Source organism: Dromaius novaehollandiae, chromosome Z (assembly GCF_036370855.1).
Source record: "Dromaius novaehollandiae isolate bDroNov1 chromosome Z, bDroNov1.hap1, whole genome shotgun sequence".
Lineage (NCBI taxonomy): Eukaryota > Metazoa > Chordata > Aves > Casuariiformes > Dromaiidae > Dromaius > Dromaius novaehollandiae.
This window is the reverse complement of record NC_088132.1, coordinates 37,113,311-37,140,695: the sequence shown is the minus strand read 5'-3', so window position 1 is coordinate 37,140,695 and position 27,385 is coordinate 37,113,311. Positions and strand designations below refer to the sequence as shown.

At 38.9% G+C, this 27,385-nt stretch overlaps 1 long non-coding RNA gene across 1 annotated transcript in view; it reads right to left on the bottom strand.

Moving 5' to 3' along the window:
• The window catches only part of LOC135325150 (uncharacterized), a 28,300-nt gene extending 12,991 nt beyond the window's left edge, over positions 1-15,309 (bottom strand). The window contains exon 1 of the long non-coding RNA XR_010386329.1: positions 15,222-15,309. This is a non-coding gene — a long non-coding RNA (uncharacterized LOC135325150). The remainder of the gene's footprint in view (positions 1-15,221) is intronic.
• Between the last annotated feature and the right edge of the window lie 12,076 nt (positions 15,310-27,385).

Genomic DNA, 27,385 nt, shown 5'->3' with positions numbered 1-27,385 from the left:
AGTGAAATGTGCTTTCTTCCATTTGATAGATCTATCTAGACAGCTGCTATTGTACTGCCAAATGCTTTGAGTTGACCTTACACAATCTAAACCTTTTGATTAAATAATATTTTAATTGGAAAGTATAATACCAAGAATTTTAATTGCTAAATATCAAATTCATGAATGCCATCACAATTTGTGTTTTCCATGGAAAGAGATATCTACAGGGGGATCTTTTCTTGCAGGAAAATTTATAATGAGTTAAATGCATCTGCCAACTATTTAACATGACATGGAGAATGCAAACAATGTTCTATAAAATTTCTGGATTCAAAATATATTGTTTTGATACTTTTCTTCATCTTCTGAAGTTTCTCTTACAATAGTCCATTTCTTGTGACCACACTTGCTGTTCACAGAGCCAAAGTTTCTTTTAACAAGCAGTGTTGAAATGAGATACCTAGACACTTGAAGTATGCTCTTCTTAGAAATACAGAACGTGCTCAAAGTATTTTTTAATCTTTGCCACTACTGATATTTGATCTCAAGACCACTGCTGTTTTAAAATAAAGAGACACACACGCACACACATATACGAATGCATCACAGCACAGGAGGGAGGCAGGAGCGGCCTTTCGAACTCTTCCCTGGTGAATGTTTTGCCTGTGGATTGGTGCCAACTGACACATTCTCGCAGCACGAATAACTTGAGACTGAGCCCTTGGAGCAGGGCATTCTTTACGTGAAGCATCCATGCTGTTGGAGAAACAGATTTCAAATCTTACGTTCCAGTAGTAAACCTTTCCAAGTAATATTTTAGTACCCTTGCTTTCCTCCACCTTCCCCATACATATCTTTGCACATACATAAAAACATATATATTAAGAGGCAAAGTCCTGTGAGAGGCCAAACACCTAGAACTGCAATTAAAATCAGACTAGCAAGAGTTTGCAGCTGCTTATATATCTCAGCATTTAGACCAAGACGAAGACCAGTGGTGGGGCTGAGGACTTGTATTCTTTACTGAACTCCTCCCACAAACCTCCCACATGCTGCAGCACTACACTTAACCCCTGACATTAAGAGAGCACCTAACAGTGCGAAGAGCTGCAGTTCAACCTACAATCTCATGACAATCAACATTTTTAAAGGATTATTTAACAGCCAAACACAAGCATATTCTATAACCTTGGTGCAAAATAGTCCTGCAAAAGCATCAGTTACGTGATTTTAGAGCTACACGCTTGCCATAAACGGACAAACCATTTTTTGAAGGCATCTCTCATACCAAAACACACTGACGTCTCTCCTAGCTGCACAGAAACAGAGCCTGCGTATTAAAGAAAAAGGCCTACTCAGAACAGAAGCAGAGGGCAAAAGAAGTTTTCTCATGAGAGCCAAATCTTTTATTTTATGCTATATAGATATTGGGTTGCTGGAGTCCCATTTAGGTAAAGTGATCCAGCTAACAACCAGTGGGAAGTCAAACACATGGAGAATGAAATTATGAACCCTCTTCAACTTGTTAAAATCACTCAACACTTCAGAAACTTTGTAACTAATGCTTTCTAGTTATGGATATAAAGCACCCCTTTTTCCCCAGCCCGTATTTTTTGTTGTTTATATAAGTGCTTAATAGCAATAGATAACTGCAATAATAATTTTTTAAACCTTATTCCTACAGGAATTCAAAAATAGCAAGAGGAATACTGCTATGATGGCAAGACTTAAGATGTTAAGTTTCCATTATTTTTATTAAAAAAAAAAAAAAAAGACTCAAAGGCACCACATTACAATGAATATTTACTAGAGAAAGAGCGACTCCAAGCCTCATTTTTAATATTAAAGAATACTTACTACATCAGCATCTATACTTTCTTTCAAGGTATAGTATTTTTAACATAGAGTGGGAAGACTAGAAAGCAAAGCCTGAATAGACTGTATTACTGTCAGTATAGCAATTTATTCAAGAGGCACCAAGAACAGAATAATAATCCAGGTAATCATTAGCTGTTGAAAGGCATGGCAATGAAATTCTACAACAGAACAGGCCAGGCAAAAGAAAAGACACTTGATCATAAATCTAGTTTTTAGGTGGCTATTTGTTTATTCTTCCCTCTGAAGTCCTCCACTTTTCTCCTACAGTCACTCCTAATGAAAGGTAGGGCTGGATGATGACTTAATCTCCCTTTCAAAGAGGCAGAGCAGCTGAAGCAGCCTAGTTAAGGACCACAAATTTTCCTCACTGTCTCCTTTGCCTCAGGAGGGAAATAGTCTGCTTTTGTCAGTGTAAATGTAGGCTAGTAGCTGATTATTCCTCTTTATCTCCCCTTCCTTACATGCCAGCTCAGCAGTACTGTGAGGTGTGCATGTGGGCAAGGAGGAGATATTTTATTCAGAGCATTTTATTCTCTATTACAATACCGAAAACTAGCATTAAGCAGTAAATTCATCTGGGGACCAAACTTTCCTCTCCCACATAGAAATCAATGGCTGCTTTGCTACCGGCTTCACTAAGAACTAGATTGGATATTTTATGCTTTGGGGAAGAAATTTGGAATACATTCTCATAATAAAATACAAATCCCTGAGATCGCAATATTCTCAAAGATATGCAAAGTGCTGCTGAGATTCTCAACTTGCTCCAAAAAGGGATTCAATTTTTAATTTATTTATGCAAGTGCAACAAGAAAAGCGGTTTCACGGACATATTCTTTGTCTCTGTATCCTGCTTCTCTGTTTCTCTTGCCAAGGGCTTCATCACCCTTGAAAATTATAGGGCCCTTCTGCTGTAAAAAAGATTGAATAAAGAAATATGTAGAACAGAAGTTTGGAGAACTTACATGCTTTTAAACATGGATCAGTGGCAATTTCATAGGTGGACAATTTTTAGAGACAAAAACAGTTTTTCTTTTTTTAGGAAAGGTTTTATTGGAGAACTACAAAATTTCTTCTGAACTTACAACTTTTAAATGTGCATTTAAGACCAAAAATTAGTGGAATTAGTAAAAGTATTAAGACAACGTAATTCAACCCACAGTAAGTATAACACGGGCATATTAGCATAAGTGCTACATTTTTGTATTTGCACAGGAGAAGCTTGGGGAAAAGGGAGAAGAGGACAGATGAACAGCGCAGTAAGCACACAGAACTCCGTCCTAAAGAGCTTTTCTTCAGACCTTGCTGTGATAGCCAAATTCATTTTGCTTTGCCTCTTTTAACGCAGAAATTAAAAAGAAGCCTGCAAAACAACCTATTGGTGGGGCCATTAAAGGAATTACCTTGCCCACTGAATACCATTTAGCTTGGAACCGGTGCTAGTACTATTAATTTCTACCTTTTTAATGCACACTTTAGCTAGCACATGACCCATACTGTGTAACAGCAGTTACACCCCAGGGACTAGAGATTAACAGCATGTGCTACGAGTGGTTTATTTTACAATTGCTGTGAAATAAAAGCTGATGGAAATGAGCCACTGGTGAATTACTTTGCCAGCAAAATCAACAATATTTTTATCGCCATGGAAAAAAAAAAAACTTCTTCCGTGTGCCCCCCCTGCCCAAGCCTGGATTCATAGCAGAACACAATAGTTAGGGGAAAGCTGGGGGAGGGGAAAAGCAGAAAAGCAAGATGCTGCACTCAATCCTGCCATTTTCAGTTTTTGTTGCAGCTTATCTGAATAAATTTTACCAGCTAAATCTCTATGTCACAGTTAATTAAAACACAATTTGGGCATGAAAAGCAACAGTCAAATGAAATGAAAATTATTTCCCAGATAAACTCCAGTCAGTCAGCTTTTCATTCTCATTAAAGAAACATTAATGCGGCTGCTATGCCCGTTGTATTTTTGGAGTGCTAAGGAAGAAGAAAATTAATCACACAGCAGGGTATTTTGGGGAGGTTGGTTTTGTTGTTTTTTAACCCACAATATACATTCATTCTGAACTAAAAGAAAGCTGCAAACAAATTCCACTTTTTTCCTCTACAGCTTTTCAACTTCACAGTAAATATGTTTTAACCTGGAACAAAAGATTAACGTAAAACAGTTGTCGAGAAAAACAAAACATTGTTGACAACCGCATAAGCAAGTGTGTGTGCCCTGACCACTAGGATTCTTTCAGCAAGGTGATTAGAGCCCTCCCACACTTAACTGCGTTATTTTCCAGGGGCACAAGGAGGTTCTCCCCCCCAACAGGCTTCCTCCAAAAAGAAACCTATATCACAGAGGAACAATAGCTGATGAGATTTATCTTGTCTAATGTTAAAACATACCAAAATCCCACTTAATAACTGCACCTCCTTAAAGAAATATCTGGGGGAGTAATGGAGAAGACTAATGTTAAGATAGACACCAAAAAAGGTACAAACATAATGGTCATTTTTTCTGCTACCCAAGAAAGTACAAACGTGCACATATATTTTGTCTACATTTAACTGGACTTTTTCTCCCCTTTAGAGAAATTTGCAAGGTGGTTTTTTTTTTTTTTTTTTTTTTTTTTTTTTTTTAGCTTTACACTCTTGCCTACATTTATCTTCAAGGAAATTATTATTCATCTCTGGTCTTACTCCAAGTTTCAGTGCAAATCTGAAATTTTTATTTATCGCCTGGGCGTTGGTCCGTAGCATACAGCAGTTATTACTAAGAGAGACAGCTGACTGCCTTAGCTGCCCCTTTAGCGCCCCAGAGGCTGTGCATACCTTCCTCAAGGATACCAGCTAATGGTATGTGGCACGATTTACATGTACAGAATTCAGAATTCATTGTGAGCCTATTTATAACTGAGAGACAAAGATGATTTAATAGATATAAGGATCCTTTGACAAGGCACGTTAATACCAGAGCCTTTTCAAAAGCATTGCAAACAGAGGTGAGAAGACACAGATCCCCATGCTTGTTTTCAAGTTTGGTTCTTTCTAGTCATTAGCAATTTCCTTTTCAGAATTGGCAATCACATTTTAACTGTAAAATTTTATGTAATGAGCATACTCACTCTTAGGCATTGCTTCATCACAGAGGGCCTGCCATTTAAATCTCCATCCAAAATTTCCCTGACCTATTTAATTGTAAGAATAGACTTAACGGGCAAAGACACCCTGGAGTGGATTAAAAAGAAACTCGATTGGGGCAAACTTCAGCAAAGAACAGGTTTTCTAGTTGAGCCTCCTATCCCTAAGAAACACCTCCTTTCCCTATTCTAGCTCACATGGAAGATATTTTTCAGCATCGTTACTTAAAACGGCCAGCCCCTTTCACCCCAAAAGGAGAGTTTTCCCCAATCGTTCACCCAGCAAAATAGATTCTAATATCAGCCTACGCAACTTGACTGTGTATTCACAAGACCTGCTGAATTTTTCTTATACAGCCATTTCACTATTAATTTTCCCCCCCAAAATACTTAGCTGCACCCAGAATGAAAATCACTCTATAGTTTGATCCCATGATCGTCTGAAGTTACCTTACCTCTGACAAGAAGAGCTAGACAGAGTACATCACTAAGAATGGTCTCCTGTGTTAATAAAGCTATGGTTTATAAGGAATTAAAAAAAATAAATGAACACCTGGAAGGTGAACACATTCAAAGCTATTTCCTGTTAGTTTTACGCAGCCAGGCGAGCTGGCTTGGGGCAAGCCCGCTGTTCGCCATTCACTGGTGAGTAAGTGTTTAATTACGTTTGGGCTTTGTGCTGATATTGCCCATTATTTCCGTACGGCTGTACTCCGGAGTTCATGCAAATCTACCCGAAGGCGCTTATTGAAGTCTAAAATTGGGAGCAGCGTAGAGGAGTTTTTCCCCGCCACGACTTTACACAGCAGGGTCTCAGATACTTGATGGGCGGCATACAGGAGAGGTGGCCCAGACGAAAAGGCAGGTTTCAGCGCCAGCGACTCCGACCTGCAGTAATGAGGACAGGTGTACGGCACAAACAAGGAGCAAGATACATCAAGGTCTGAAGGACGAAGCACAAGCGAAGGGGAAGCACGCATTTGCCTGAGTACTCTGGTCCCTGGTATAACAGAGGCACACAAAAGCTCAAACAGCACACCGTTAATAACCCAAAGAATGTTTTGTTGGTGGGGTTTCTTTTTTTTAAAAAAAAAAGCTTTTTTCCAAAGAAATCAGCTATTTTAAAAAGGGGAAGGCAAGTAAGGAAATAAGCAAAATAAATATAAAGAGAACACAGTGTGTGGGTACACCACTGAGCCTTGTTAAAGCATACAACACTGTCACTTTGCTGTTGCCTGTTTCTCATTATGTTCTGCTTGTATACATCTGAACGTCATTATGCAATTTCAGAAACGCTACGGGGACACGGATAAGCACAAAAGCACTCGGGGCCATGCTAATTTTGTTCTCTACAGGCACTGACAAGGTAGAGCCAAGCCTACTCACCTCAGCTCTTAGATGGTGTAGTTCCAAAAGAGTGTGGCTTTATTAAAAGGAGACACGTATTTCTACTAAAAGCAGACAAGGTCAGTTTTTCTAATTGGCTGAATAAAATAACACTATGGAGAATTTCTGAAAACTCAAACTGTATGTCATAGCATGAGAAACAAGTTTTACAGTGCACGATGATCTACACAAGTGATGGCTGAAAGGTGTCCAGTTATCTTTTATCGCACAGAGGGTGTGCTGGATGAACTGCAACGTGATAGATAATCTTTCAGTAAGGGGAAAGAATGCACACATAGCTTTTAATATGCTATCTTTCGGCACAAAGATACTTGGCACTGGCATGCTTTGCAATTTTGAAGAATACTGCAGGAATCCAAACACGATGGCTTCTACCAAATTCAATGAAAAGCGTGCTCAGTGCAACAACGCTGAAATTTCAACTGCATAAACATCAAAATATGTAGAATTGGAGTAAGGAAGTTACTCTACTCAATCCCTCTAAAACATGAGCTTAGAAAGAAAGCAGCATAGGCCACAGCTAACCTAACCACAGGTATATACAGAGGGAAAACAAGCTAAGGCATAGAAGATTACAGGCCTCACAGTTTCATTCACCAGTGACAGAATTTTATGCTCAGTGAATTAACACTGGTATGGAGCAAAGTTGTCAAATTCCAGTTTTAGAACCTGTGATTGTCACAAGCTACATATAAGATGGATAAGCAACAATTCATGCTTCTTTACGCAACTCCGTTAACACTGAAAATGACAGATAGAATGATAGCACCCTTTACTCTTTGCATTTAAATACTGACACATTCACAATGTTTGGCAATTAATGATTTCTGGCGTGGTGGACTTAGGAGGCAATGTTCCAATGAAGTTGCTCACAGACTACAGATGTGGATATCATCTACAAACTGCATCAGAAAGTCAAAATGTTAATATTATTCATAGGTGATGACTATCACCACTGAAGTGTCATTGAAGGTTTACACATTGAGAGCTACAGCAGACAGCAGAAGCTGAAAAACTTCAAAAATTAAAGAACTCCTCAGCTCAGTTGCTCCGAGACAGGTCCTTAAAATTAAACCCCTGTTGATGTAAACAAGCTATGTAAACATTCGTGTGGCAGAGCCTTAAGCACCTATATTCTCCACTTACCCGTCTTAGAGGCAGTACACATAACTATTCACTACTGCTGATACCCAGGTGGCTACACCTCAGAAGTCCCCTTCCACTGCAAGTTTCGGTATTTGAGATACACAATCATACCAAATTACAACACATCTCTAGGCACTGAAAAACAGTCCTAAAAATATATGGGAATTCCTCTCACCTGGAGACTCGCACAATACGCAGATGTTTCACAGGTGCAGGCACAAGGATTTATTTCATGGGGAACACCTAAAAAGTTGTTTCTTAGAAAGCTGTATGATTTGCAAAAACCTGTTTTATACCAGTTCTGCTTTAAATGTCAGGACTCCAATTTGTTTTTTAAGAGTAAAGAAAGTTGTCACAAAAATCTTATTAGCTAGCAATTAAGGTTTTTATAGTGAATAACATAAAATGCACGCATTGAACATTACAGCTAAATAAGTATTTAGAAATGTCCTGTCAAGGTAATTTACACAAGTCTGGTATTAAAGTTAATCCATTCAGTAAATCAAAATATTGAAATGTGAAAATCTGTCATTCTCCTCTCCTATTAAAATCTGTTCTAATTTACAAGATGTATTACATTGCATATCTCAATATACACATTATGAGTAATTGCATAATTTATACAGTTCCCGATAAGTGTATATTACACCCATCTTCTAATAGAAGATTTCATAAATGCATCTTGTAATGCTGATTTAAAGAGGCAACTGAAATGAATACAGTGAATATTTATGTGTAATTGCTGCAGCAAACAATGTACAAACTAAGGATCATAGTAAGCTCATATAAATTATTTTAAGTTCATCATTACTGTGATTTTATAAGTGGATCTGGATTCCCTCCATCACTCCTTGCTTGCTATTTCTTCCCCTTCGCTTCCCCCTCCCTCTCCTGGGGGAAGGTGAGGCCAGGGACAGTCAGTCAACGCATTATTTTTCCTGTTCCTCGACTGATACAAAGACTTACCTAGGAGGCTTGAGACTGATGCCAAACTGATGCTGGCTTACCCTGTCTTTCTCCCCACGAATCTTCATGATGCTAGCATTCATTTTCTGCCTTTTCAGTTTCAGGTTTGCTGCTGCTTTATTGATGTATGTCCTCTGGTGAGGTTTGGGACCAAAAAGTGGGCATGAGTCTCCCTAGATGCTCCATTAAATTCACATGACCGGTACCCAGAGCCACGCACGAGCCTCCCACTTCTAGCACTTACCTAACCTGGCTTACTGGGGCCTTCCCTTACATAATTGCTGAAAATAAGAGACCCACAAGAAAACAAACAAGAAAAAAATCTAAACAAGAGGTCCGTATTCTCCCCCAAAACACAGATAAGCTTGACTTTTCACCCCTGAACATATTAAGAACAGAATTTCCTGTGGCCAGTCAAGCATCGGAAAACAATTAATTGTAATTGACCTGAATGCACTGAAACTAGATTTTCCTCGAATTCCACAGACCTAAAGTAGTCTTTTGATGATCCAGAACCAATAATGGAGATTGATTATAGTTCTTTGACACCGTGTATATTCTAGAGATCCACTGAAAGCAATGTTCTGCCTGCCACAAGGCAACGGGCTTGTTAAACTTGTGTAGCACAATAACCCTAAATTAAATAGCACCATTAAACACATTGTTACAGCATGCAAGTTGGCGGAGAAAACAATCAGTCATGCATTTGCAGAAACACTGCGGTTCTATTCCATAATAAATCACCTTCTGGACAAAATTACTCAGACAGTATTCCTCACAAAGAAATCAAAACACACATTAAAATTGTTTTGAATAATCCTTATTTTCACTAAACTTCCATTTTTAAAAAAGTCCAAGTCTATCCATTTTTCTCCCTAGTGGATTTTCAAAATTAGCACCTCTTCCAACAATGACATGTCAACACACTTTCTTCAAAACATTCAGGTTGGCTTCCTCAAGGAGCTCTCTGAAAGGCAGCAGCTATCACATTTCTGCTTTATATGCCAGAACCCTAAAGCAGAAACTATTTACAGCCTCCTTTCACACATCTCTCATAAGGAACTTAATCATGTTCCAAAATAATTATACATTCTTGTCTGCAACAAAATTTTGGACCAACTTGCTGTCGTCAGAGAAATTTTTCTGGTGGATCTGAAAGTGCTAGAAGAAGCTTGAACCACTCTAATCATAAAGATAAGGCACACCTCACTATAACTTTATACACACAGAGACAACACAATTATTTCTTACAATGATGGCAGTATTTTCCCACTCCTCACCATCATTTTGTCTCTCTCGCATTTATACCCATTTTCTACCCAGTTCCAGTGATTTGTTAAGATCTATTAGCATTTGCTGAATGTCGTTAGGACTCTCTTTAAACTCCAGTTTCTGTAAGAGATTTATGAGACTACTAAATACTTTCGCATCAGCTATCTAAACCCAGGCTTCTGCACCGATATTGTTTCTGTGAAGCACAGGGAACCTGCTAAGCCACAGGGAGTAAAAGGGTCCCAAAGCGGCTGGGGAACAGCAGGCTTTCATAGTTGTTACTTTAATTTGTTTGGGGGACTTTATTTGTTCAACCCATTTCAAGTCTGGTAAGCTAAGGAGGAAGAGTTTCAGGCAGTAAAGTGAAGTTCAGACTCATGAATTCAAACCACGTCTCCGGGACAGAAATTGTGAAAAAACTTAAGCACATCAGTTCATTCCTTTGTGTCTTAGTATCTTACTCCTAAAAATAGATTTTCTTATGATGCTTTTGTCCTGTTGATTAGTCTGTAAACTCTTTGGGACTGGGATTGCCACCTTTGGTGAAAGTATCAAGCACAAAGTAGAATGAATTTGATTTTAGCCCAAAAATGCAGGAAGAAACGAAATACTACAACAATATTTCAAGTAAAATGCATAGTTGAACTTGTAAAGACTTCCACAAACTGATAGTGGAGGTTTTCAATATTAATTGAAGGTTTTATGTTTTTTAATCTTCTTCACTACACAAAAATAATTCAATCTAATGCACAGTCTGTTGATAAAATGCAATAGCGTCATTGCTGAGCTTATTATCCCTTTCGAAAAGTTTTGCAATAAGCTGGATTAGGTACTTCTGTTGACTATCTTCTTTCCCCCATGCATTCCTAGTATAAATGTTTAATTACTGAAGCAGAAAAAAAAGGAAAAAAAGAAAAGAAAGAGAATGACAATGTTTATTTTTTGAAATGACTGTGCCTATACCATTAAGATGATAGAGTGAATCTGCCAGGTCAACCCGTGGTCCTGCTGGCCTGCGTAAGTCAGGAAATCCCCACACTTTACACAAAGCAAGGATGGCCGCAGTAATACTGCAACAATGGCCAGAAGATTGTTGGGGGCTGCTGGAAGACCGTTTTTCCTAACATCCTCAAGCATAATGTCGCAACCATCCCCCATTTCTCCCTACTCATGGAGAGACGCGTGCTGGTCTCAGCCTTCCCAAGAATTTCCGTCTTGCCACTCACATCATATTTTGTTGTATTCTCCAGGAAATGTCAGGTGCAGCTACAGTTCCTCACTTTGATAAGACCTAGGGGTTTTTTATTTTTTTTACTGCTCATTATTAAATGTTTACCACAATGTATAAACCCATCATCAACCTCACAGACCTAATTAAGGAGCACAAGCTCCTTCAACTGGGCATGGGAAGAAAGTGATACCACTGAGGGCACTTCTGATTCCCGAGTTAGGCAACAGCCAGGTTTGAAATTCAGGTACTCAAAACATTTTTCTCAAGGTACTACTCCAAACTGAATATACTGTGAGCCTCTGATCCTAGATTAAGTGCTTGAAGCAGCAAAAATTCTCTCCTGCATCCTAGGTGCATCTATACTTCAGTAATGAAGAATTAGAATGGACAGAGTAAGAACAAATGCATAACATTACATTTTCTCTAGGTTTTTTTTCCCAAATAGACAATATCATTTTTACTTTTTTCCCCGAAATACATTATATAGAAGAAATATTGTAACTATTACAAATGTAGGTAAATGCTCTTTCAGTTTTATCAAGGAAGCAGAAATAAAAGCCCATATGTTTGAAGGTTTTCATAAAAGCTCTTACAAGCTCCCTGCAGTACGTTTCAATAATCACATCACTTTAAGCAACTTAGTCTCATCCTATGTGTCTGTGATTTATTTTTTTAAGTTATTTTCACAAATAAAACAGCAGCCAGATAAACAGACCTTCATTTGTCATTGGCCTATACAGTTGTTCATGAGACTTGGGGGGGTGAGGGCAGGGGAAGGAGGGAAGTGTCAGCATACATTGGCTTGGAATAAAACTGTATTTCATTTTTATCAGAGACTTTTCCCAGGGGCACAGCCAAGATTCAAGCCAACCATATTTCTCAACCAGCTGCCCAGAACAGCCACCCCTCGTCACACAGCCAACTCATTTCTCTATTGTCATCAATACAAGGAAAAAAGGAGATGCAGCATTCTTTTCAGCTTTTGGAGCTATTTATTGCTTGTGAAAAAAAATGCAGCCTTGCTATTTGAAGATCATGACAGAGATGAAGCCAAGAGTATTTCATAAGGCTGCAAAAGTACAAACAGAGGTTCCTGTAACAGGGAGTGCAACCAGTAATCATACAGGTCTATAATGCAAAAATGTTATGTAGCTTGTAAAATGTATTCTAATAAACTCCAGCATAGTGACAGATACATTAATGTGCAAGCAGAAGCATGTAAGTAATCTCATCCTAAAGATAAAAAAAATTCCTACTTGCAGGAATGTTTAAGCTATGTTCCATAATGTTCATTAAATAAACTTAATGAGGTAATTTGTTAAAAAAAAAAAAATCATACTTGACTCCTACAGACTGCCCTTAAGTTTACTGATATGTTATTGATCTAAATTAACCATTCACTCATTCACGTGCGCAACTGAAAAATGAAATCATAACCTTCTGTTCAGTTCTAGGAATTATTTCCAAGATATTTCAATTTGTTACAACAAGATTTCCCAGTTGCTGAAAAGTTTGTGATTTTGGAATACAGTTTCGTTGGATATTTCATTACATGGGCCATGCAGTAAAATTCTGGGATGGTTTTCAGTCAGCAAGATATGCAAAGAACAGAGATCCTAAAACACTGCCTTACTAAAGCAGTCTTTCTTCTATCATTTGTTTGAAACATTTTGAGCCACAGTTTGCATCCAGACCATTCATTTTGAAACCTCTGAATAGACCTTTCATAAGTTTTTTTTGAAATGACCTTCTAAATCCATTTGTACATTTTACCTAGCTAAGAATTCCTCACTTCAGTAATGAATAGTTTGAAAAAGGACTCGTTCCTTTTAGTTTTAAGTCTCCTGCAGAATAATTTTACTGGACACTGCCTACTTCCTATAATGTGAACACTTGTGAAAAATAATTCCCCATTCACCCTCTCCATACCATTTGTAATTTTATGGACACCTGTCAAAATCACCTTCAGTCATCTCTTCAGTCTACAGTCAAGACTGTTTTGCCACCCGGATTACTTCATATTTATTGACATTAAATATTAGCTGTCACTTCATTAGTCACTGGCTCATTGACAGCTTTCTGCAACTCTTTCCTACCTTGGATAACTTTGCAATGTCAGAAAGCCTTGCCACCTCACTGTTGACACCCCAACTCTGGATCTTTGCTGAAAAAGAGCACTGAACAGCAGTGCTGCCTGCAGAGGCAAGTCAAAGACCTGCACTGCTGGTGTACATTCACTGTGAAAACTTTTCAGTTTTCTTTATTTTACTCTGTAATTAATTCACAAGACCTTCCGTCTCACCCAGGACAAGCAGTTTTTCCTTGAAGAGCCTTTGGTGAGGGACCTCCTCAGCAGCTTTCTGGAAATTCAATACTTTATCAAGCAGCTCCCTTTACCCACATTTGCCAAATTGACTTTGAGCTTTCTAACAGAAACACAAGACTAGACTTCTCTCAACGAGTATCAGGTTGGCATTTCACTATTATTTCTCAGATGTCTAGCTAACTCTGTTCTTTGTTATAGCTTCTAACAGTACAACCAATAAAGTAGTAAGATGCAACGGTCCGCAGATGCCTAGATAGGCTCTGGAGCTCTGGTTGATGCCTAGATACGCTCTGGAGCTCTGGCTGAAAGCTGGTTCGTATTTGTTTGCTTCCTCTCTTCATGTACTGGGACTGAGCCAGCAAGGTTTTACATCACACGGTAGCAATTGCACTCCAGAATTCCGCTCTGACAATTTGTTACTCTCCAGGTCTGCTGCAAAATCTCTTTCAGTGATGTGTCTACCGAAGACAGCTCCTCAGCCTAAACTCCATTAACTGTAAAAGTGCTATCTCAGTGCAGGATCTCCTTTAAATAACTCTCTAATGAGCACAAATATAAAGAAATCATTTAGATTTTCCTGCTATTGCCTTGAGTGCTCAGCTTATAAAGCAGCCTATGGAATCAGAGCCAGCTTCCAGTTTCTGATGTGTTCAGAAACGTTTTTATTAGTTGGTTTTAAGCTTGAAAGAATTTGTTCTTCAAAATCGTGTTTTTGCTTGCCTTATTAGGTGTGATTTCACATTTAGCATACCAGAAATTATATTTCTTGTATTTCCTTTGTTTGGACACAATTTTCAATTTTTTGAAAGATACCTTTTCACTTACAATCACTTTACTCTGCTAATTATGCCTAATGCATCTGTCTCAGAATATGGCTCCCCCCCCCCAAAAAAAAAACAAATTAAAACAAAATTATTCTTTTTTCTTTTCAAATATTTTTTGTCCTTGCAACAACATAAGCACTTTCAAGTTTTTTGTGAGTTTATCCTCCCTCTAGAACTTGTAAGATTCAAATTCAGATGTCTACCTTTGATTCAAAAGCAAGTATTCAAACACCAATTCAAGCTATATTTTGGCAAAAATCAGACACCAACTTGAGAATTTCTGAATTAAAATAAATTTCTCTATAAACATACTTATGGCCAAAATTTATACGCAAACACACACAAGAGAAAAATAGGATGGGGGAGAGACCCCTTCTTTTCTCCAGCGCCCCCCCCCCCTTTTTCTCCTCAGATCTTGAAAAACCTTTTGGCCACACCATAGGGAGCCTTATTATTCCTACTATTATCCAACAGATCCAGGTGACAGGCAATCAAAATGTCAGCTGGTGTGTAAGGGGAGAAATAAGTTGCAGTTTGTATCCTGACACCTTTTAGAAGTGTAACATCTAATTTTTTTTTGCATTGTTCTGTTGTGGTAATTACACAGAAAACATATGATAAACACATGCTAATGAGATAAGGCACCAAGAAGTGTGCCCTCACTAACACAATCATAAGGAGGATGGTGCTGGAGGCACACATAACAGGACTTGTCAAAAAAATGTCAGGACCTAAAAAATAATGAAATGTATTGATGTGTTTTATATATGCCGTAGTGTTGATGCAGGCTTGTTATTTATACAGAGCTCCCAGTAGACAGCGGGGGTAGCACAGTGACTAAACAATAGCTTATGTTCTGATGAGCCATTTCACCATGTAGTTTCAGTTAATCTGGTTTATAAACATGCCAGGTGTTAAATTTACTCTTAGTATCTTGATGTTTTGACAAAAGCAACACAATCACATATGCATATAATAGTCAACAGAAGCGATCAGGAGTATTATTAAATTTCTAATAAATCAGGAAAACTGATTTGAATTGGAATTACTTTACCGACCTGGCTTTGGAGACCTGGAAGGAGTTCTTCCTCACCTAAGTCAGTGGCCCAATTCCACGTGATTTCCGTGATGGAAGAAAAGGATTCTGCTTACAAGAAAGAAACAACAACAACCTCTCAAAAAACTGAAACATTTCAAATATGAAACTATTCTGAGAGCTGAATATGAGCAAAAACCTAAGTAGCTCAGAAAACAGAAAAAATCTGAAAGTCTGATCATTTTACAGTCATCATGTGTCCTGGTGTTATGCTCTATGCATCCTGAGGGAAAATGTTTTAGAACCAGATAGCAGTTTTCTAGCTGAAATGCATTTCACATGATGGATCTTTACCTCAGGAACATCACTGACTCCCAGTCTACATCAGGTAACTGCATTTGAACTTGAGTTAATGACAGACATGAAAGAATGCTTCCGTTTCATCATTTGCACGAATTCAGCTCAAACGACAATCAGCTTTTCAGGTTTCAGTGTCCGGATCTTAACTGTCCTAAACTCCCTGCATAGCCCATGGAGTAAAGAATGGGTCTCCAGATGGTATTTTTCATCCTAGCAGGCTGAATCCTTTCTCTGTTGTCTTTAGAGGAAGGCTCAGGCAAGCCTACTCCTAATCTGGGAGCCTCAATAAAAAAATTTCAAGTCACAGAAGCTGAATTTAGGATTTCATTTGCAGTTGCTACCGGGCACCAATTTGTTTCTTACAAAAGAAGGCAGCTAAAGCTGTCACCAAAATAAACAAATAAATAAATAAATCTTCATTCAACAGATTTTTGTTTTCAAATCTGATTTGCATTTTCTTTTGAGATTTGCTGGCAATCACCAGGAGCTGGACAGTTACTGCCAAAAAGCAGCGCAACTGTATCTTTAACTACAGTCTCCACAAAATGTAAATCTCACCCCATGGATCTTGTTTAGGTATCGCCCTTCAAGAAGCTTGGACTATGGTTTTAAAACCACTGTTAACAGCCTGGATAAAAAGATAAACATCTCTCTCTCTCTTGCTCATAGCTTTTTCCTTCACGTTTTTCATTAGCCTACTGCAATATTACAGAGTAATTGTTATAAACACCTTATTCCAGGTCTCCTTAAACATTACCTAGGAACACTACACTTCTGAGGGACCCCCTGTGCATTTCTATAGGAAAATATATCAGAAACCTCTATCAAAGAAAACGAAGCTTTCAAAACCTGGCCCCCAATAGTAGAACAACACACTGAGGGGCAAACTATGGAAAATACACTCAGTCGAGAATATTTTGAAATCAAAGAATAGTCTGGATTTTCAATTTAACTTTGTAAAGAAAATACTGTTGCAAGCATAACAACCGATGACTAAGACTCTAAAATAAGAAATACCCACAGATTTCACTGATTACGTAGAAAGCAAAGAAAACAATGGAAGAATCCTTGATATTAATATGAGTAGCAGACTTACTTGGCCATAAGTTCGAGAGCAATCTCAAAGTTTTAAGCATAATTATGTTAAGTATTACACTCCCTAGCAAGAATGAGAGTTTTGCTCTTGCAGTTTTTCATTTCATGACAAAACGAGTCACGAAAGCAGCAGCAAAGCCCTTTTCAAAAGCATAAAACTTTAGCAAGCACCTGTCAGTCAAAAAAAAGGAAACCAAGGCACCTTGCAAGCAGAAAGGTTTCACTAGACAGCCCCTTCATAATGCAGGCTGTAATTCACATGCGTGGAACCAAGGGAAATGAGAGCTATCGGATGAGACAAGCTCCAAAGGGTCAATTCTGGAAGGCGCTAGGCACATTTGAAAAAGGCGCTGGCCCACGCATCCTGTATTGAGTGCTGTAGAATGGCTGAATACTTAGTTCTTTAGGGAGTACAGAAAGAGTAGTCTAATTAGCAGCAGGATGCCCAGCTGTACATATAATCTGTGTTCATTTCCAGCAACTGTGGCCTGTAAAGTGTTTAGTCAGACCTGCTGGCAAGAAGGAAGAAAATTAACAACATTCTTAAGCTTCACATATTACAAAATCCTTTGTTTCTGCCAGTTTCCATTCATGGCAGGACCACGAATTTCAGAGAAATTTAGCTGACATTACAAATAAGGTTGCTGTGGAAGAAACTGGTGAAATCCTGACTTCATGGAATTCAGCTTCAAGGCGCCCACGGATTTCAGCACAGAGCAGACTTCTCCCATGGGATCTCCTTAAGGTTCAGTTACATACAGAAGACGGGAAGAGAAAGTCTCTTTGTCCAGGATGCCATCTGGTATCTGGGGAATGGATTTGTTACTTACTAGATGAAATACTGCCCCAGTGAGTAGTTAGAAGTTCTACTTTTTAAGATGCCTTATATTGAATATTGGCAAAATATTCAATATTGAAAAGTGGGCAGTGCCCATAACTGCCACAGTGTGCCTCGAATTCAGGATTGCCAGGAGGACTTTGCGAGCGCCCACCGGGCTGGAGGCTCAGTCACAGGGACATACATGGAGAGAATCCCCCAGACCTCTTAAGACAAATTAGCCCCTGACATACTCAGCTCAGTGAAGGGGATGGTGCTTTTGGGTATTCGCAGAAGAGAATGCAGGATTTATTAGGCCAGAAGGGAATGAAAAGGCCAAGCAGGTTATAACCTAATGCTTAGAGCAACTCTTTACGGATAGGAATACCTTTATTCCTGTCCACACTCTAAGGACCACAGATGCACCTTACATTAAATTATCAGAGAATTTAAAGGTATCTCAGTCCGTTATGGATCTGGATCCATAGGCACCTTTCCAAGGCACCTTCATGATTCCCTCTCACCGGACTTACTATTCAGCTTCCAGCCTAACCCTGACCTAAAGGGTCAACAAAATCCACAATCCACCATTCTCATACTACATTTGCTTGCATGTCTATGCTGTAACACAGCAGCATGATTCTCAAGTGGAACAAAATTCAATTCTGCACAGAGTGAAATCCGACCCAAAATCCAAGATCGATATTCTGGTGGCTTTCTGCTTTGAGGTATGAAAAGATTTCAGAGCTCATGAACCTTTTGATGACCTTTTCCTTCAGGCAGAAAATCCTTAGTAGTAATGTTCAGTTTCTAAAAGTACTTCACAGCTGACAATAAGAATTTCTCCACGAGCCAACCACTAACGCATTCAGATAAGCAGAGCTAACACAACAGTATCTCTAGAAAACTGCCTTGTCATCGCCAGGAAAGGTTATGTTTACAGTGTATACTGCAAGCCAATACAAGCTTGCTCCTGCTGAAATGCTGGGCAGAAACAAGCTTGCTCTGCACAGATGCAGGAAAAGGCCATGTAACTGCATTCAATTGATAGCAAACCCGAAGTAATCACCTAAAAAATCCTACTAATGTGCTGGGGCTCTTAGCTGATCTCATTTAGCACTGTATTAGCACTTCTTTACCTATTGCTATCCTTACCACTTTTGACCCTATGGATTGCACAAGAGTATCAGCCTCTACATTGAATTTCACACTGCTGTTCAGTTCAAGTCAGATGATGCTCTGGGCCCTCATGTTTCCCAACAATATATATTTTCACTCTTCTAAAGAGGGAATAAAACACACTTTAATGTTTCTTCCCTATAAAAGACAAATCAGTTTCCAAAAGGTGGCTTTAGAAAGAAGAGCTGTGCAAGGAAAGAAGGCACATATTTTCTAACATCCCCTACTAGTATAGCCCTTCCCTGCTCATCGCTCATGAAAGGACGATGGCTATTGGGTAGGAATTCAGGAGCTTTGTGGCTCACCCTTATGGCACAGTCATTTTTCTTCCTACAGCGAGCTTCCAAGCTACATAGTTAGTTCTGGATGGATAAAGATAGGCACCACAGTTATTTATTGTCATCTAAACTTGCAGGTTTTTCTTTCTCCCTCAATGAAAGCATTATAATAGAAAAACAAGACAGAAGTAGAAATCTGGACATGAAGACCCCCTTAAAATCAAAAACAGGTATCCAGCGCCATTTGAGATGGCTAAACATAACTTTATCAGCCTTCGACTGCTAACTAGAAAATTAGGCTTCTCCATAGGTCTGATGTCCTATGGGTCATGCTTGTACTGATGTCTCAGATAGCTAAGGGCATCTCAAATGGTGGTAGGCACCTACAAGCGAGCAAGTAAACAGAGTCCAACATGTCAAGGGAGATGGTAAAGGGTCATTTTCAGAACTGATTAAGCTCATGCACTGTCATTTCAAGGCATTATTTACATGCAAGCAGTCAAGAGAACTTTATCTTCATATCCTAGCATCTGCTCAACACCTTTCTGAGTCAATTTCTTATTTTTCTTCTCAGTAACTCATGCTTGTTTCTTTGCACAAAGAGGTATTGTGGGAACAAAACGGTGACTACTGAAAAGGGACAAGCCATACTTTGCAAATAAAAATACATTCTGTACTTTGCCTTTTGAACTGCACTAAAATATCGCAAAAGAGTCCAAAAGCCATGAAACTAATTTTACTTGGCTGCCTTTACCCAGCCAATCAGCCTCTCCCTGTCACCAGGGTCTCATATGGTTGGAAGCCCGTTATTTCAAAACACCAGAACTCTGTAAACATTCAGTACTTCGGTCCATTAAAAGTTTCAAAAATAGTAGACGAGCTAAAATTAAAGCTGTCTGAAACACCCTAGCAATGCTGTGCAATGCAGCTACATTCTACAAGCTACAAGGGAATCGCAGAGAACTTTCCACTCTGGCATCAGACAAGAGAAAAATGCGCAAGAACTGATGAAACAGAACAAGCTGGGACTTTGTAAATGACAGAAGTTAGATATACTCATTTTTATGAGCAGACTCTTAATATTACACAACCATTGTCACCCTAAGTTAAAAATATAAGCATTAGGCAACACACAAGAAAAACGCTTGCCTTAAATAATTGTATTAGTCAGTCACTTTCCACTAACCACGTTCTTAGATGTCAAGCAGCCTAACACAGACACCTGTGCAAGCCACAAAAAAACAAGTCATCCAGACCCCACTGCTTCCAACTGACCAAGTAGTAAACAATAATTTACTCTCCCCACACAAAGCAAACATCAGAAGGCTGAAAGACCTCAATCAGTTTAATTTATTAATTCAGATGTCAATTTAATTTGCTATTCTGAATATTTGGAGATCAATATGGGTTAATGAGCACACACGCCAGAGGTCAGTTGTTTTTCAGTCCTAGCTGGTAAAGCTGTTCAAGAAATAGCCACATCATTTTCTTCTTTAGAAATATACTACCTGTCAAAAATAATATTTTTGTGAAAGTGTCCAGTTGTGAGAAAATTTCCATTCAGAAAGCTTAATTCAAGTCCAAAACGACACTTCAGACCAACAGATGAGTCAGGCATCTCAGAGAAAGAAATGAGGTTGTTTTCAAGACAGCCACTCAAGAAACAAGTTGTTTCATGCATTTCTAATCACCAGCCTACCAAACACCTGAAACCAGAAATCTGACATTCAGTTTTCCTTCTCTCTTTCTCATGCTTTCACCCATTTCGATTTCCACCACCTCAGTTTCCTCATGCCCCAATAGCTGTTTCATATGAAAACATGAGGGAGAAGCATAAAAGCCTGTAGCACTGACAGACCTGCTCAGAAAATGTGATCCTTTTAGCATGGCTTATACAGCAAAACTTACAGGAGCCTGACCAGATTTAGAAGAACGCTGACTCCATCAAACAATCTGTCAACTAATTTGCTTCCTTTTAGGGAAAGTCCTTGTCGTTATTGGAAGAATTTCTAGATGGCTGAGAATTTTGCTCTATATTGAACATATAACTACATGGAAAATACGGTTTGCAAAGCAAAGTGATAAAATTGTTCACCATCACTCAGCTTCCCTGCTGAGAGAAGGAGCTTCTCAAAAAAAGACAAGCACCTAGTAAAGCTGGGCAAGCTAGAGTTACTCCAGCTATGTCTGAAAATACTCTTTTGAAAGAGAAGTAGGCAAACACGCGGTACTACCTATAAGGCAAGCAGCCTCTCTTGTTTGTAATAGCTCAATCATATTTACATAGAAACGTAGCCACTGCTATTCTAAAGCAGAAAAAACACACCACAGCCCCTCCAGAAGACTTGCTCTTAGTCAACAGTAGTTGCCAGGACTTCAAGAGGGACACAAACCCATTATAATACAGCTGCTTGTATACAGCTTGATATACACATCTGTGAAAGCATTTCACTGCTGTCCACAGTAACTGTGTGTGTTTTTCCCTGGAACAGAAATACTACATGCCATGAAGGCAGCTTGTCTGCTGGAAAGCTAGCAACAAAGAACCGTGAGACAATCTCCTCCAGTGCTACAGCCCACTGCGTCATGTTAGACAGCAGTAGCTTATTTGTTCTAGGCTGTGGGTAAGTAGCTGTTTGCTCCAGCAAGACACAATTTGGAAGAGAAAAAACATTTAGGATTGTGTAGGAAAAATGTGTTCCCTTGAAAGCAAGCTTTTCATGCTCTAAAATTATTCTAGAAACTGCTACTGTTTAAAAATACTTGAGCATTACCATAAAGCTAGTTTAGAGATGATCACAGTTAATCCAAACAACAGAAAACATGTACATAACGCTTTTGAGATAAAAGGGAAGAGGTGCCAGAAAACAAACACCTCAGAAGTCAAGTTTCTAACTTGGGATGTGGGAAACCCTGCGTTCAGAAGTCCTGGTTCCCCATCTCAAAAATGGAAATAATTCTTTACCAATCTCATAACAGTGTTCCTGAAAATACTCACTGAAAATACTGTGAGAAGCTCCAGCATCATGGCAATGGATGTCTAAAGGAAGAAACTTTGAGAAGAGAGAAGGGGAAGCAGAAAAATAAGCTTGAATACTGGCAATAATTTTATTGAGGAAAGCAGAAAACATACTTTCTTTCAAAATGGATTAAAACAGTAAAAACAAAAGGAGAATGAAAGCCAGGAGACAGCTAAAAGCAGACAAAAAAAGTGCATACTAGGAGGTTCCTTATAGAGCAGCAAACAAAACTGTTAGGAAAACTGCTTTTAAAAGGAGAATTACTAAATTTCAGAGATGTATGAAAAGCTAGGAGGTTTGTGTTACTTCATGCTCCCAGACATAAGATTATTTTTCCACTTCACTGTATTAAATTAAAACTTGTATTGCAGAGCCTTTAAAAAAAACTTCAAAGAACAGAAAACCTTAAAGATCAAAGACCATCATTTCCCAAGTATATATGCTACTTCCAGAAGTGTGTATCTAGCAAGTTTCAGCAGCCTGGCGACAAAATATTGGCACAAAGTCATCTTTAATTAAGCAAAGACTGCAATCGCCTAATTACACCACTAACCTTAGCCTTGCACTGATTCACTGGGAAGGGATTCAGACATCCGCCAATGGGGAGTTGCTGCCTGTGTCCAGATAAACGCAAACACTTACTCCGTTATTTGTTTCTGTTAGCAAATTAATTTGCAGAGATCAATCATTGCACAAAGTACTTGCTCGCTGGCAAAACAGCATGTGTCCAAACAGGCGGGATTGCACTTGCATTTAAAAGAACATTCACATATTTAAAGATTTCATCAACTGGCTCTTAGAACCATATGAGTCTCATTTGTTTTGGTTCACTTTGGGTTCAGTGATCTCTGCTTTATTCGTTTTCTCCCAAGTCTGCTTTGAATTTCAGATATGAACAAATCAAATTGGCTATCCTTCCATCCTGTGTGACTTCATCCCATTCCTCCCTGCATTTATCCTCCTGCCTTCATATATGTAGACTGATTATAGCCACATTCTGTCTCCATATGACTGTTGGGCTGTTTCAAGGCTCTATAAAATAGAAAAAGTAACCCAGTTACTTTTTTTCCCCCCACAAACCAGGAAAACAGAAACCACCTAAAACTGCACACTTTGGACTAATTCACTGAAAATCAGCAGAGTTCTGTAGAGTTATCCTTGTGCCCTGCTCTTGCATCTAAACATAACACCGTGCCGATCAACATCAGTGGGTAATTTTGCACAGCAGGAGAGATCAGCAGCAGTTGGTACTGAGCATCCAGCACCTGTTATTTGCAGTCTGCAGTTTTTGCTTCAGATTACATTTAATCTGATCCCCTGAATTAGCAATCCCCACCTTGAACACTGTTCAAAGATGTGCGAAGGGTCAATCATCAGTTCTGAACGCCTTTAGAGGGGTACTGTGGCACAGAGCTCCCGGTTTAGCTGTGTCTGAGAAAAATCTAGCACGCATGGACCAGACCGTTCTGCCACCTGCACCAACGCAACATGGGGACAGCTGAAGATCTCACTACAAAACTCCACTACTGCTCCAAACAGAAAGGCTGATCCTCACTCTGGCAAGATAACACAAGAAAACACGAAAATGTAAAGAATCAACCTGAACCTAATTTTTTGTTATACAATGAATTCTGCAACCAGGCATCTCAATGGCTGGTGTCACAAACAAGAGTTTGCACAGCTACTGAACGGCACAGAAGGGAAGGAGACTCTTCACCACCATCACAGGTCTAGTGGCAGGTGGCCCCACAAATCCAGGCTCTGTACAGAGCCCATCTTGTCATCTCAAAATACTTCTCAAGAACGTGCATCAGTTACACTAAAACATCAAAGAAAACTTACCAGAACATCTAACTCAACGGCGTCTTTATTTTGACATTTGTATCATATTAATTTAATTTGAAATTGCAACATTGTTGTTATAATGGTTTCTCTGAGGTTCCCAAACCATTTTTCAGTTTTCATACAATGATAAATTGCCAACTTTTTAAATTCAGTAATTGCCTCCATTCCTGAGTACAGATAATCTCCCTTTCTATACATTACCTCAGAATCCAAACATGAACCATACTTTCAGGGAGCCTTTCTCTCCTCAAAAAAATCCTACTTTTTACTCCTCAAAGCAGAGACTCCCTAAAATAGGCTTCGCAAGGCTGGCTGAATCAACCATCCAGGCTGCTTGCACTGTGTAAAAATGTTGTTCAAAGGAATAATATTCCTACTACAGAGCACAGCTCATTCTGGGCTGCATTGCCACCACCGCGACATACAGGGCACTGAGTCTCGGTTTGTTTTTAAGCCTGAAACACAACTCTTCCAGGGAACATGCCGAAGGATTCACCAGTCAATTGACAGGAGAAGTCACCGCTGTTTGTTCAAGGTACCTGATACCCTGAGAAAATGAAAGGAAACCAAGTGCAGACCGCCAATAGCGTTTTTTAAAAAGCTCAGGGTTGGAGAAATTCTCCATCTATGCAAGCTAGCCAGCAGAAGGAAACCCAAATTCAAAAGGCAATCCAGAACTCCAAATTCCCAGACTGCAATCAGTGCATTTCTATGGAAGCTGAAAGCCTTCGCTTCCTGGGTTGGCTTCACACAGGCAAATATCCGTCAAGGAGCACAGCTGGAGGAACAAAGATCCTTCCTCCTTTACTGCCAAGGAGACGTACTGCTACCAGGTAGCCTGAGTACAAGGGGATTAAGAGACTGTCAGCCAAAAGAATAACGTGCATCAGAGCAGGAACTGAACTCCCTAAGCAAACATTTCACTGCTGCAACAGTGAGGTAATTTAATTGAACATACACCAAACCTACCTGGAAAATATGAGATACCCAAAGCACTAATGCAGTTTGGGTCATAGAGTTCTTTTGAGAAAAAGGGAAGGTTGGCTTGTTTGATGGTTCTGTTTTTCTAAATGAATGTCTTGGGCACATACCCTGAGGACATCAGCATGCTCTTCTCTATGTCCAATAAAATTGGGTATTTCCAAGAATAAACATAAAATATGAAATACCAGTAGTATTGGTATTATTATCCATAAAACACAGACTTATGAGGCAGAAAAATAATATGAAGTAATACTACAAAATTGTAAAGACTACTAGTAGAAGCTCCAAATTTTAAACTTGTGTGGTTAAAATGGGAATGCTTTTTTAAGAATAGGAGGAGATATAGGAGACCAGAAAAATCTTTGTAGGCTATACTGTAGACCTTCAAGTATGTGAGAAGCATAGTATAAACATATTATTTTCCTCATATAAGAGAATTACATTGACCTTTTTGGTAGAAAACCTTTCTGGATAAAAAAAACGCTCTGAAAATTCAAGCAAGCGTTCTCATTTCTGATAACTTTAAAAAATATCTCATTAATATTTCTCATTAACTCATCTCAGTAAATCTTTGCATTTCCCATTTCCTTAATGGGAAACGGGTTTGTTCTGTGCATAAAGATATTCCACCAGCTTACAATCTTCAAGATAAGCTTTCACCTTTTAACTTCCATGAGGGAGAAGGTCTGAGAAAAGCGTAAGACTTTATTTGGCCTCCCACTGAAATCCAGCGTTGTTTGCTGCTCTGCTTCTGGGGGCACTGGGTTAGGCATGTAACTCCCGGCTACGGAGCTAAAGTGTATTATTACGTCCTTAACAATTGACTACATCGGGGAACTGTCAAAAAAGAAATACAGCTTCCTACTGACCAGGAAGCACTGCTAATGATTTTCAGTCAATTAAACAGAGCGTACTTATTACTCTATTGTGTTGGTATGGAAGGTATTCAATAACCACTTCCTTGTTATAAAAGGAATATGCGAGCTAACTTTCATACTACTCTCACACACAAAACATGCACCATTTTGTTCCCCATAGAAGCTACAAAAGGCTAAGTCATCACTCTCACATTTGTTTTTCGTTTTCTTGCAATGAAGGGCAGACTACCAGCATTGCAAACACATGTTCTTTAAGGCAGCAAGCAGCTTGAAAAATATAAGGAAGCAGAAAGAAAGAATACCCTTCAAAAGGTATACTTACTCGAACTTGAATGCTTTTAAATAGTATTTTAAGCAAATAGAGTTACTGCAAAATGTACAGGTGTTTTGCTGTCCTCATTCAGCAAGAGTTTTCTTCCTACCACTAAGAAGGAAATGCTATAAGCCAAAGGCACATGCTTAAAGAGTTTTATATCCTTGGGTAGAGGGAGGGAAGGAAAGCAACATGAAAGGAGGGTAGAAAATAGATGCATACTATTACATTTCAGGTAAGAAGGCAGTGAACAAGTTGTTTTGATTAAAAAAACAGACATATGTAGGAAAAGAAAAAAAGGTGGACTCTTTTCAACAGCTGAACTTGAAGAGCTGTTTACCAGTTGTTACTGTATCAAATATATTCAAAGTGAATCATATAAGCCACTAATTGGGTTTGAATCATTCAAGTGTGCATTTGCTGTGACAACAGAATTCCCTTTACAGATCATTGCTGAGTTTATAAAAGGGCTGAAAAATTAACATTTCCTGCTTTTGTCAAACTGAAGCATATTTCAATAGGACTCTGAGAACATCTGAAGGATTCTTGCATCCTGAGATCATTTGGCTATTATGTTTTGAAGTGTCATTTCTTCATGAACTATGAGACAAAGACACAGGATAAGTGATTGCAGATTCTTTGCAATGTAAGAAAAAGTTCACGGAAAACTGGTCATCATACTTCATCGTTTCTGTCAAATACACATTGCTTTGAATTGTCTTCTCTGAGCTGGGCATTACAGCCGCGCCTATTCACACAGCCTTATCTATCTGCTTGGAAAAATGTCACTGCACAGTTGGAGCTCAAGGAAGGCAACAACCTGAAATAGCATTAAACATTCACTGCTGCTTAAATACAGAAGAGGTACACTGCCTCCGCTCCATTACCTCTTCAATGCGTCTCTAGCCAGTTATGAAGGGATCATCTGTCGGAACGAGCCTTCATCCCGACTGCTTATTCAGTACTTGGCCATTAGGCTACGATTGCCAGCAAGTACATCAGGTGGGGCAATGCCAGAACACAGTATGACTCCTTGAATGAATTATCAACTGATTTCATATCAGTCACCACACTTAAATCCTTAATTAAAAAAAAGATTCTGCACAAACCATTAGATAAGTTTCCTAAGACTTGCAAGGTACAATTTTATCTAGATTTCACCTCCCATTACTGAATCATGAATTCCTCTATGTAAACATAGCACCTAATTTATTTGCTTAAATAACATTTTGCTGATTGAGTTTTTCGGAATCAAGTAAAACAAAAACAAAAGCCAAAAACCCACCCCACCACAAGGAGCGTGAACAACCACTATTTTAAAATGACACTGAAACAGAAACACCAGAATAAGAAGATTCAGAAGATGAAAGAACAAGGGAAACAGGCCCAAGAGGGACACACTTCCAGGATTAATGTA